The sequence below is a fragment of the Pinus tabuliformis genome, chromosome 6 (genome assembly GCF_031772625.1).
Source record: "Pinus tabuliformis cultivar Carrire ecotype Pingquan chromosome 6, CPIR1, whole genome shotgun sequence".
Taxonomy (NCBI): domain Eukaryota; kingdom Viridiplantae; phylum Streptophyta; class Pinopsida; order Pinales; family Pinaceae; genus Pinus; species Pinus tabuliformis.
This window is the reverse complement of record NC_142292.1, coordinates 550,104,498-550,117,928: the sequence shown is the minus strand read 5'-3', so window position 1 is coordinate 550,117,928 and position 13,431 is coordinate 550,104,498. Positions and strand designations below refer to the sequence as shown.

Here is a 13,431-nt window from a genome sequence, read left to right as displayed (position 1 = left end):
CCTCTTCAATGTTTATGTGTCGGTCAACACTAGATAAAAAAAGGCCTGTTGGGACCCAATAAGAAGCCAAGTAGATCTGGGCAATCTAGATAACGTCATTATTGCAGGAGACCTAAACCTCACGTTGCACTCTTCAGAAAAGCAAGGAGTTTGCATTGTGCGAGATCCGGCAAGGGAATGGGTAGAGGACCTCCTGCACAATTGGGATCTACTAGATATCAAGCCTGCATCTGGTAAGTATACTTGGTCAAATAAAAGAGTAGGCCCTGGACACATTGTAGCAAGGCTGGATAGATTCTTTGTTCAAAGTTCCTTTCTTTTGCTTGGACTAGACGCTAGTATGCAAATCCTTTCTTGCAGCACCTCTGATCACAATCCTATCAAGCTTGATCTCCGGGCTCATACCGATCTTGGCCCCATCCCCTTCAAGTTTAGCCCTCTCTGGATCAAGGAACCCAACTTTTTGCAGATAGTCAAGGAAAGTTGGTCCCAGCCAGTCAACGGATCTCCATTCTACGTATGGGAAGAAAAACTCAGAAGAGTGAAATCTGCCCTAAAGTGCTGGGCCAAAACTCTTCCTAATCCAGCAGCCGAAAGGAAAAAGCTCCAAAGTCAGCTAGACGCCCATCATTTGCTCTCGGAAGAGGCATATGTGTCTAGAGAAATTCTTGATAAAGAGGTCCAACTTCAACAGCAATATCATAAAGCCTGCCTGGCCGAAGAAGAATTATGGAGGATTAAATCTCGCTGTCTTTGGCTCAAAGCAGGAGACAGAAATTCTTCATTCTTCCACAAGCAAGCTCAAGCCAGAAAATGTTTCAACTCCATAACTGAAATCAAAGAAGAAACTATCAATCACAAAGACTTTGCAAGCATCAAACAAGCAACCTTTCTCCATTTCAAAAATCTGTACAGCGAGGAGGTGAATGCGACTCAGAACTCTTGTCTTCTGGACGGGGTTCCCCCTTCAATCTCTGCTGAGATGAATCACCATCTAGAAGCCAAAGTCACCATGGCCGAGGTAAAAAATGCTCTCTTTGCCATGGACCCAGATAAAGCCCCAGGTCCTGATGGTTTCTCCGCCAGATTTCTTCAAACCTGTTGGCACATTGTGGAAAAAGATCTCTATAAAATGGTCCAAAAATCCCAAGCCTGTCAAAAAATTGGAGGAAGTACAAACTCTTCATTCCTTGCACTCATCCCCAAGGAGAAAGGCGCCAACTCCTTCAACAGATTTCGTCCCATCTCTCTTTGCAACATTGGCTACAAATTGATCACCAAAGTTATAGCTAACAGGCTGAAATATATTCTCCCTAAAATCATTCCAGAGAATCAAGGGGGCTTCATTCATGGTAGACAACTAGTGGACAACTTCATTTTAGTTCAAGAGGCAATCCTTTCAAGCCAGCAGCGCAAGGAAAAAGGTATGGCTATCAAACTGGACTTAGCAAATGCTTTTGATCGTGTTAGACATAAATTTCTCTTGAATGTTTTGCAAAAGTTTGGATTTGGGGAGAGCTTTATAAACTGGATCCGGGCTTGCATCTCGGAGCCATGGATTGCTCCTCTAGTTAACGCAGAGCTGCTGGTTTTTTTAAAGCTTCAAGAGGACTAAGGCAGGGCTGTCCTCTGTCTCCTCTTCTGTTTGTTCTTCAAGCCTCCATTCTCAGTTTCCATCTAAATAAAAAAATGCAAGAGCAGGAGATTTCAAGGATTTTCATTGTTAGGGGAGTCCAAAGCATCAACCATGCCCTTTTTGCAGACGATACCCTGCTACTTGGGGCTGCTTCGATCCACTCAGCCAACAGATTCAAAGAAGCTCTTGATGAGTTTTGTATGGCATCGGGAAGCAGTCTCAACAAGGGGAAGTGCCACATTTACTGCTGGAACATCACGCCCATTTTGCTTAGTTCCATTTCCAGATGCTTTGGATTCGCAGCCTCTTCAGTTTGGACCTCGTTTAAGTATCTTGGGCTCCCTATCTTTCTCAAGCGTGCCTATAGCAGGGATTGGCTCCCTCAAGTAGAAAAATTCAAGAACAAACTCCAGGCTTGGGGATTCAACTGGCTAAATATTGTGGGCAAGTCAGTCCTCATCAAAGCCGTTCTCAGCAGTCTCCCCTTATTTCAGTTCTTAGTGCTCCTTGCTCCAATCGACATTCTTCAGAAAATGGACCAACACATTCGAAATTTCTTTTGGAAGGGAGGCAAACAAAATGAGAGGAAAATCCCTCTTGTTAATTGGGAGACTGTCCTCAAGCCTCAGATAGAGGGAGGTCTAAATTTCAAGAACCTATCCCTGCAGAACATTGCCATGGGAGCCAAGCTTCTCTGGAAAATTATTGCGCCCAAGCCTGGCTGGGCCCAACTAGCGCTATGGAGGAAATATTTCAAAGGCGAGAGGGTTAGATGTCTGGATGGGCCTCTCCCCCAAGGCGTCTCTCCATTTGCTAGACTCTGCTCCAAAGCAGCCCCTTTGATTCGCTCCAAGGCTTACTGGATCCTTGGAAATGGGAAGAAAATTAACATTTGGGCCGATCGCATCATGGATCACGACCCAATTGGTGATTGCCCCTCCGTGAAGGCGCTGAGAGATTGGTTGACTGCTTCAGGAAGATCCACGCTGTGGGACATATCCACGTGGGCTGGGACGCGTTGGGCTAGCTGGAGTTTGAACGATTTACCTCCGGATCTCCTACAGGATTCCATCTGCCTCCGTGCTATGCTAAATGGAATTGCCCCCTCGCATATTCGCAGAAAAGACAGGCGTGGCTGGGGTACATTGACTGCAGGTTACACTGTAGCCCAAGGCTACGTTAATCTCACCTTGAAACCGAATGTCCCTCCTGATCCGGCTCCGTGGAAGGCAGTTTGGCGCATTTCCTCGCTGCCCAAAATCGACATGTTCTGTTGGCTCCTATGCCACAGAAAAATCCTTACTGATGACAATCTGCAGAGGCGTGGATTCCATGGCCCATCCAGGTGTTCCCTGTGCAGAGAGAATGTGGAATGTGCCACGCATCTCGTCTTAAAATGCAACTTCGTTGTGCAGGTCTGGAGAGAGCTGATGGATCATTGGAACCCCAATTTCGTTCTCCCTGTCTCCATAACTGATCTATTCGCTAATTGGCAGAACAGTTATCCTGGTCCCCCCCCCCCAAAAAAAAAAAACAAAGTGATTAAAGTGGCTTGGTCTTCTCTCCTCAAAATTTGCTGCTAGCAGATCTGGCTAGAGCGAAACAGCAGAATTTTCAGAAGCACTCAGCACGATGTCAAGGTGGTAGCGGCTAAGATAAAGTTTCAGTTAAAAGAATGCCTGGGAGATCAAAAAGACGACTCAAATCTCAATCAGCTAGATACTGTTTGGGGGGCCTCCTTAAATCTGCAATTTCACCAAGCTATCAGAAATATCTCCTCTCCCAAGGAATGGCAAATAAGGGGAAAAAATAAGGAAGACTTTCAAGACTAGATCTCCAATCAAAAGGTGCACTCTCTCTTCTTTGACGGGGCTGCAAAAGGAAATCCTGGCAAGGCTGGGGCAGGAGGAACTGTTAAAAGCACTGAAGGCATATCGACCCACAGCTTTTCTTGGGGTCTGGGGATCAACTCCAACATTCAAGCTGAAGCATTGGCCCTCTTCCAAGGGCTCAAGTTGATCTTGAATTTGGAAATCAAGGAGGCAAATATTTTTGGGGATTCTCAAGTGATTATAAAAATCATGGTGACCAACTCTACCCCTCGGGACTTAAGATTGGCAAGGTTGATATCTAGAATCAGAAGCTTGGGGAAGTTGTTCCAAAACCTGAAATACTTCCACGTTCTGAGAGACAACAACAAAGAAGCAGATCTTGAAGCTAATAAAGCTGCTCTTCTCTCTGTCGGAGCAATGATAAGAGACAAGGATGAAACATGGGATCCAATTCCATAACCAACCAGCTGATATGTTTTATTGCTTGCAACTAAATCAGTTTGTTTGTGTTTACAAACTTGGGAAAATCATAGAAGTCAACTACATAGCTGTACCCAAAAAGAGCTGAAGCGGAATACAAGCCCCATGGTTCTTCAGGTGGTCGATTCTATTTGGGTCTGGCTCCCTCTCATTATAATCTGAAGTTTGGCATTTAGACCATTCAATTAATACAATTCATAACAGTTTCTGTGAAAAAAAAAACAAATATTTCAAGATATTAAAGCACAATAGTATTTTGTAGAAGATAAGTATGCTCACCCGTCCTCTGTGCCACATTTGCAGAATGTCTAAAGAATATTCACCACTTCACCTTTGTAGATTGTACGATTGTAGTTGTTCAATACATAAAGAAGATCAATATAGTTGATCATGGGAGCATAGATAACACATAATAAATTGAATAATAAACAAATGGGGCCACAAATTAGCAAAAGATACTTTTAACTGAAAAGCACTGCATATAGAAGTATGTTGACTCACCTACATTTATGAACCATAACCTCCATTTTCTCTGTCTTCCTCCTTCGTTTCTTTTTCTATACCCAACAAATGAAACCAAGACCAAACTACAAAAAACATGAAAAAAAAAGAAAAACAAGTACAACACACCCAACAAATGAAGCCAAGACCAACTAAAAAAATGATCCAAAAAAGATACAACGCAAAGCATGGCCATGCTCAAACTCAAAAAATAAAACATGCAAACAAAAACAATATAAATTGCAAATATCCACGTTACACATAATCTCTCGTCCAATGTGATCTCCTCTGCTGAAAGGAAAAAAAGTGGGTTGCATAAGGTTAAAATATACACACAATTAGTAATGGTAAGCATATTTCAAAACCAATAATTATTCATGATAGGAAACGCACTTCCCCTAGAATTTGTTTTATAGGGTTGGACACTCTCTTTTGTATTTCCCTTGCTTGTGCTCACCAAAACAAACCACCTACAACAAATACAAAATAAGATATTAGAATGGTTATATAAGTTAAACTAAATAGTCGAACACAATAATTAATCATAATAAGAAACACACATTTCTTTAAGATTATTATATAAAATGAGAGAGTCCATTTTCTGTTTCATATTTTCATGTTCAATGGAAGAAGCCATTTGCACATTATCTCTACTCACCAGAACAAGACATCTACAATAGATACATAATAAGATATTAGAATAAGAAATGTTGAACTCAAGAATTGAATGTAAAAATTAATCATAATATGAAACATACTTGTCTTTGAGTTTTATATAAAGAGGGACGATCCATTTTGTATTTCATGTATCCATCTTCTATAGTACAAAAAAAATATTAAAATTCTAACAAAAGCTAAACTAGAGAGTTGAAGGCATCCACTTGTCATCCAACTTGATTCCAGACCATTTATATTCCATGCTACATTCAAAAACATATAAATTTTCGAAACTAGATGTTACTCTTCTAGGAATAATGCAACAAATGTTATCATAAGAGAAATAATTATTTTTGTAAGAGAGATCTAAGCATTATTTAAATTTATTGAACATCTAAAATCATAAGGGCCACAAGGCAATAGTGTTGTCTATTAACACAGTGGTCAATTAGTTGAAAGGTCTGTGTGCCTGCTTTCTCGACCTTGCCATCCTCCTCCTTAAGGCACGTTGTGTGGGGGTGTACGTGTGATGTGGAACAAGAAAGCATATAAATTTAAACATACCATTTGATGTATATGTCAAACCACTAATTGAGTGGTACTACTCGAGAACCATCCTAGAAGGAGAATATGTCAAACAAACAAATAATAATAAGACTATTTTGTAAGAAAATAACATGACTCACCCATCCTCTGTGTTGCATCTACATTGCCTAAAGTATCTTCTCCACTCGACCTTACCATCCTCCTCTCTAAGACACATTGTAGGGGGTGTGTGTGTGATGTGGAACAAGAAAGCATATAAATTTAAACATACCATTTGATGTATATGTCAAACCACTAATTGAGTGGTACTACTCAAGAACCATGCTGAAGAAGAAAACGTCAAACAAACAAATAATAATAACACTAATTTGTTGAAAAACAACACGACTCACCCATCCTCTGTGTTGCATCTACATTGCCTAAAGTATCTTCTCCACTCGACCCTCCAAAACACTACAAATGTAGTCACTACACAGTAAGATTTATATATTAGATCACGAATAAACCATGAGAGCTCAAACAACAAATTCACAGAGCGATCAATCAACCATACACATACCTACCCTCCCTTACCTAATATTATAGCAATGGCAATCATGAACAATAAGCCCTGAACATGGGAAACCCAGTATAAGTTCTCAATTTATTTCATATCAAAGTTCTAGGAAAAATCTTGAATCTTGCACCCACGAACCATATAATACTACCTCAAAACAAGGACAAAATGATAAAACTTTGTGCAAACAACAAATATTTCAGGGTATTAAAGCACAGTAGTATTTTGTAAAAGATAATTATGCTCACCCATCCTCTGTGTCACATTTGCAGAATGTCTAATGCATCTTCACCACTTCACCTTTGTAGATTGTACGATTGTAGTTGTTCAATACATAAAGAAGATCAATATAGTTGATCATGAGAGCATAGATAACATATAATAAATTGAATAACAAACAAATGGAGCCACAAATTAGCAAAAGATACTTTTAACTGAAATGCACTACATATAGGTATGTTGACTCACCTTCATTTATCAACCATAACCTCCATTTTCTCTATCTTCCTCCTTTGTTTCCTTTTCCACACCGAACAAATGAGACCAAGACTAAACTACAAAAAACATGAAGAAAAAAAAAAAGGAAAACAAGTACAACCACACCCAACAAATGAAGCCAAGACTAGCTAAAAAAAAATGACCCAAAAAAAAAATTACAATGCAAAGCATGGCCATGCTCAAACTCAAAAAATAATGCAGACAAGAACAAAGAAAAATTGCAAATATCCACGTTACACATCATATCTCCTCCAATCTGCTCTCCTCTGCTGAAAGGAAAAAAAGTGGGTTAAATAAGGTTAAAATATACACACAATTAGTAATGGTAAGCATATTTCAATACCAATAATTATTCATAATAGGAAACGCACCTCCCCTAAAGTTTGTTTTATAACGTTGGACGCTCTCTTTTGTATTTCTCTTGCTTGTGCTCACCAAAACAAACCATCTACAACAAATACAAAAAAAGATATTAGAATGGTTATATAAATTAAACTAAACAGTGGAACATAATAATTAATCATAATAAGAAACACACATTTCTTTAAGATTATTATATAAAACGAGAGAGTCCATTTTCTGTTTCATATTTTCATGTTCAATGGAACACACCATTTACACTAGATACACAATTAAAATATTAGATTTCTAAGAATATTTAAACTAGAGGGTTTGAAGGTATGAACTTGTCATGCAACTTAGTTCGAGTCCAACTATATTAAGTGTTATATCTAAAAAATATAAATTTTCTAACCTAGATGTACTACTACGAGTAATACAAGCAATGTTTTCCTAAGCTGTAAATTTTTCGGAAAAGGAAACTAAGCATATCTAAACATATTGAACAAGGAATCTAAGCATATCTAAACATATTGAACACCCAAAATCCTAGGGTCCACAAGGCAATAGTGTTGTATTTTAGCACGATTGTTGATTGGTTGAAGGGTCAGTATGCTTGTCTACTCAACCTTACCCACCTCTTCTACAAGGCATGATGTGTTGGGGTGTTCATGTGATGTGGAGCAAGAAAACATGCACTTCACCATCCCAGACACTGCAGCTATAGTCACTCACTGCACAAGGTAATATTATATATGAGATCACAAATAAACCACAAGAGAAAATGAATAACAAATATACAAAGCAATAAATTAATCATACACACACCTATTCACCCTTGGTTAATGTTATAGCATCACCAACCATGAACAATAAGCCCTGAAAATGTCAACCTCAATATAACAATTCCCTTTATTACGTATACAACTTCTTGCAAAATCCCAATTCTCACACCCATTAACAAGATCATACTATCTTGAAGCCATGACAAAAGGATAAAATGATTCGCAAAGAACAAATATTTCAGTGGATTAAAGGACAATATTCTTATGTAGGAAAAAGTATGGCTCACCAATCGTCCAAGTTGTGTTGCTAGAATGTCTATGGTATCTTCACCTTGACCTTCATAAACTATACAATTGTGGTCGCTCACGACACAAAGCAGATTAATATAGTTGAGTGTGAAACCACATATAAAACATATAATAAATTGAAAAGCAAGCAAAAAGATTCAAAAATGAGCAAAAAGTAATTGTAAGTGAAATGCATTGCATATAGTTAAGGTGATTCACCTTCATTTATGAATGTTAACCTCTAGCTTATCTCCTTCATTTTCTCTCCTTTCTGCCTTCCTTTCCTATTTCACATCAAATAAACAAAACCAAGACCAAACTACAAGAAATGAGAAAAAGGTGTAAAACAAAGCTAAACAAGTACAACAAAAAACATGACTATGCTCAAACTAAACAAAAACAAAACATGTAGACAACAACAAACAAAAAATTGCAAACTCCCCCTTTGCACATTATCTCTACTGCAGTGTCCTCTCCTCGATTGAAAGAAAAAAAAGTGGGGTGAACAAGATTATAATACAAACACAAATAATAATGGTAAGCATATTTCAAAACCAATAATTATTCATAATAGCAAACATACCTCCTCTAGAGTTTGTTATATAACGATAGACACTCCATTTTGTATTTCACTTACTCATGCTCACTGGAACAAGACATCTACAATAGATACATAATAAGATATTAGAATAAAAAATGTTGAAATGGAGAATTGAATGTAAAAATTAATCATAATATGAAACATACTTGTCTATGAGTTTTCATATAAAAAGGGATGATTCATTTTGTATTTCTTGTATCCATCTTCTATAGTACAAAAAATATATATATTAAAATTCTAACAAAAGTTAAACTATAGAGTTGAAGGCATGAACTTGTCATCCAACTTGATTCCATACCATTTACGAATAATGCAACAAACGTTATCATAAGAGAAATAATTATTTTTGTAAGAGAGATCTAAGCATATTTTAAATTTATTGAAAATCCAAAATCATAGGAGCCACAAGGCAATAGCGTTGTCTATTAACACAGTGGTCGATTAGTTGAAGGGTCAGTGTGCCTGCTTTCTCTTCCTTACCATCCTCCTCCTTAAGGCACGTTGTGTGGGGGTGTGCGTGTGATGTGGAACAAGAAAGCATATAAATTTAAACATACCATTTGATGTATATGTCAAACCACTAATTGAGTGGCACTACTCGAGAACCATGCTAGAAAGAGCAAACGTCAAACAAACAAATAATAATAACACTATTTTGTTGGAAAACAACATGACTCACCCAACCTCTGTGTTGCATCTACATTGCCTAAAGTATCTTCTCCACTCGACCTTACCATCCTCCTCTCTAAGGCACATTGTGTGCGGGTGTGCGTGTGATGTGGAACAAGAAAGCATATAAATTTAAACATACCATTTAATGTATATGTCAAACCACTAATTGAGTGGTACTACTCGAGAACCATGCTAGAAGGAGAAAACGTCAAACAAACAAATAATAATAACACTATTTTGTTGGAAAACAACATGACTCACCCATCCTCTGTGTTGCATCTACATTGCCTAAAGTATCTTCTCCACTCGACCCTCCAAAACACTACAAATGTAGTCACTGCACAAAGTAAGATTTATATATTAGATCACAAATAAACCATGAGAGCTCAAATAACAAATTCACAGAGCGATGAATCAACAATACAAATACGTACCCTCCCTCAGCTAATATTATAGCAATGGCAATCATGATGGCAATCATGAACAATAAGCCCTGAACATGGGAAACCCAATATAAGTTTTCCATTTATTTCATATCAAAGTTCTAGGAAAAATCTTGAATCTTGCACCCACAAATCATATAATACTACCTCAAAACTAGGACAAAATGATACAACTTTGTGCAAACAACAAATATTTCAGGGTATTAAAGCACAATAATATTTTGTAGAAGATAAGTATGCTCACCCATCCTCTATGCCACATTTGCAGAATGTCTAATGCATATTCACCACTTCACCTTTGTAGATTGTACGATTGTAGTTGTTCAATACATAAAGAAGATCAATATAGTTGATCATGAGAGCATACATAATACATAATAAATTGAATAACAAACAAATGGAGCCACAAATTAGCAAAATATACTTTTAACTGAAATGCACTGCATATAGGTATGTTGACTCACCTTCATTTATGAACCATAACCTCCATTTTCTCTATCTTCCTCCTTCGTTTCCTTTTCCACACCCAACAAATGAAACCAAGACCAAACTACAAAAAACATGAAAAAAAAGGAAAACAAGTACAACACACCCAACAAATGAAGCCAAGACCAACTAAAACAAAATGATCCAAAAAAAAAATACAATGCAAAGCATGGCCATGCTCAATCTCAAAAAATAAAACATGCAGACAAGAACAAAGACAAATTGCAAATATCCACGTTACACATCATCTCTCCTCCAATGTGATCTCCACTGCTGAAAGGAAAAAAAGTGGGTTGAATAAGGTTAAAATATGTAAGCATATTTCAATACCAATAATTATTCATAATAGGAAACGCACCTCCCTAGAGTTTTTTTATAACGTTGGACACTCTCTTTTGTATTTCTCTTGCTTGTGCTCACCAAAACAAACCATCTACAACAAATACAAAATAAGATATTAGAATGGTTATATAAGTTAAACTAAACAGTCGAACACAATAATTAATCATAATAAGAAACACACATTTCTTTAAGATTATTATATAAAACGAGAGAGTCCGTTTTCTGTTTCATGTATTCATGTTCAATGGAACAAGCCATTAGCACTAGATACACAATAAAATATTAGATTTCTAAGAAAATTTAAACTAGAGGGTTTGAAGGTATGAACTTGTCATGCAACTTAGTTCGAGTCCAATTATATTAAGTGTTATATCTAAAAAATATAATTTTCTAAACTAGATGTACTTCTACTACGAGTAATACAAGCAATGTTTTCATAAGCTGTAAATTTTTCAGAAAATGAAACTAAGCATATCTAAACATATTTAACACCCAAAATCCTAGGGTCCACAAGGCAATAGTGTTGTATTTATTTTTTTATATTAAGTGTTATATCTAAAAAATATAATTTTCTAAACTAGATATACTTCTACTACGAGTAATACAAGCAATGTTTTCATAAGCTGCAAATTTTTCAGAAAATGAAACTAAGCATATCTAAACATATTTAACACCCAAAATCCTAGGGTCCACAAGGCAATAGTGTTGTATTTTAGCACGATCATTGATTGGTTGAAGGGTCAGTATGCTTGTCTACTCAACCTTACCCACCTCTTCTACAAGGCACGATGTGTGGGGGTGTCCATGTGATGTGGAGCAAGAAAACATGCGCTGCAACATCCCAAACACTGCAACTATAGTCACTAACTGCACAAGGTAATATTATATATGAGATAACAAATAAACCACGAGAGAAAATGAATAACAAATATACAGAGAAATAAATTAATCATACACACACCTGTTCACCCTTGGCTAATGTTATAGCAGCACCAACCATGAACAATAAGCCCTGAAAATGTCAACCTCAATAGAACATTTCCCTTTATTTCGTATAAAAGTTCTTGGAAAATCTCCATCCTCACACCCATTAACAAGATCATACTATCTTGAAGCCATGACAAAAGGATAAAATGATTCGAAAAGAACAAATATTTTAGTCGATTAAAGGACAATATTCTTATGCAAGAAAAAGTATGGCTCACCAATCGTCCAAGTTGTGTTGCTAGAATGTCTATGGTATCTTCACCTTGACCTTCATAAACTATACAATTGTAATCGCTCACAACACAAAGCAGATGAATATAGTTGAGTGTGAAACCACATATAAAACATATAATAAATTGAAAAGCAAGCAGAAAGATTCACAAATGAGCGAAAAGTAATTGTGAGTGAAATGATTCACCTTCATTTATGAATGATAACCTCTAACTTATCTCCTTCATTTACTCTCCTTGCTGACTTCCTTTCCTATTGCACATCCAATAAACAAAACCTAGACCAAACTACAAGAAATGAGAAAATGGTGTAAAACAAAGCTAAACGAGTACAACAACAAACATGACTATGCTCAAACTGAACAAAAACAAAACATGTAGACAACAACAAACAAAAAACTGCAAACTCCCCCTTTGCACATTATCTCTATTGTAGTGTCCTCTCCTCGGTTGAAAGGAAAAACAATGGGGTGAACAAGATTATAATACAAACACAAATAATAATGGTAATCATATTTCAAAAACAATAATTATTCATAATAGCAAACATACCTCCTCTAGAGTTTGTTATATCACGATAGGCACTCCATTTTGTATTTCACTTACTCATGCTCACTGGAACAAGACATCTACAATAGATACATAATAAGATATTAGAATAAAAAATGTTGAAATTTGAATGTAAAAAATAATCATAATACGAAACATACTTGTCTTTGAGTTTTCATATAAAGAGGGTGTTGACCTCTACTGGTCAATTACCCGTGCAGTACCCCCCCCTTTTTCTTTGCAAAAAAGGGGCAGCACCTGATCAGCGTGTCCGTGCCATCCTTCAGTCATCAACAACTTAATCTTTTTTGTAAACCCAGTCTGCATGTATGAATTGTAAATAATCTTAGCAGACATGAGTCGTGTATGTGTATTGCCTAGGTGGACCTAATTTTCTAGTGGTAATCTACGTCCCGGAAGGTTTTTCGTCTCACCGATCCATGGATCGGCAGAGTTTTCCTTCAAACCTGACCCCAAAGCCGGGATGGATTTTGTCATTAGAACTTTAGGAGAATCCTAGTGTGTTAATCTGCTAGATTATAGTTGTGTCGCAGAACTGGGTGTTTTGTGAGGGTCTGTATTAAGTGGGTTTGTCCCCTTGAGATGTAAATTGTAAAAAGTCATGATGTATTGTGTCTTGAAGGTCGAAAAGTGTTTTAAATCCCCTCGTGAGTCCTAAGTCCTAGGTCCTAGGTGATGTTTCCAAAGGTTTAGTTCGATGACCCATTTAAAAAATGAAATAAAATAATAAAATAAATAAAAAATTAAGAAATTTAAAAATTAAAAAAAAATGAAATAAAATAATAAATAAAAAAAATTAAAAAAATTTAAAAATTAAAATAATAATAATAAAAAAAAAATTAAAAAAAAAAATTTAAAAAAATAATAATAAAAAATTAATTGAATAAATCGACGGATGAGATCAAGAGATGTCTTGATCCTCATCAACGGTCGAGATCATTTCTACATGGATCATTCGAACTAGCTGTTGGGATCATTTCCT

The 13,431-nt window shown here is 36.6% G+C and overlaps 1 long non-coding RNA gene across 1 annotated transcript; it reads right to left on the bottom strand.

The window, feature by feature from the left end:
- Positions 1–9,655: 9,655 nt before the first annotated feature.
- Positions 9,656–10,133, bottom strand: LOC149259699 (uncharacterized). The gene is made up of 3 exons (XR_016247623.1): positions 10,079–10,133; positions 9,826–9,884; positions 9,656–9,728 (listed from the first exon to the last, which is right to left on the bottom strand). It is a non-coding gene; the product is annotated as an uncharacterized LOC149259699 (long non-coding RNA).
- Between the last annotated feature and the right edge of the window lie 3,298 nt (positions 10,134–13,431).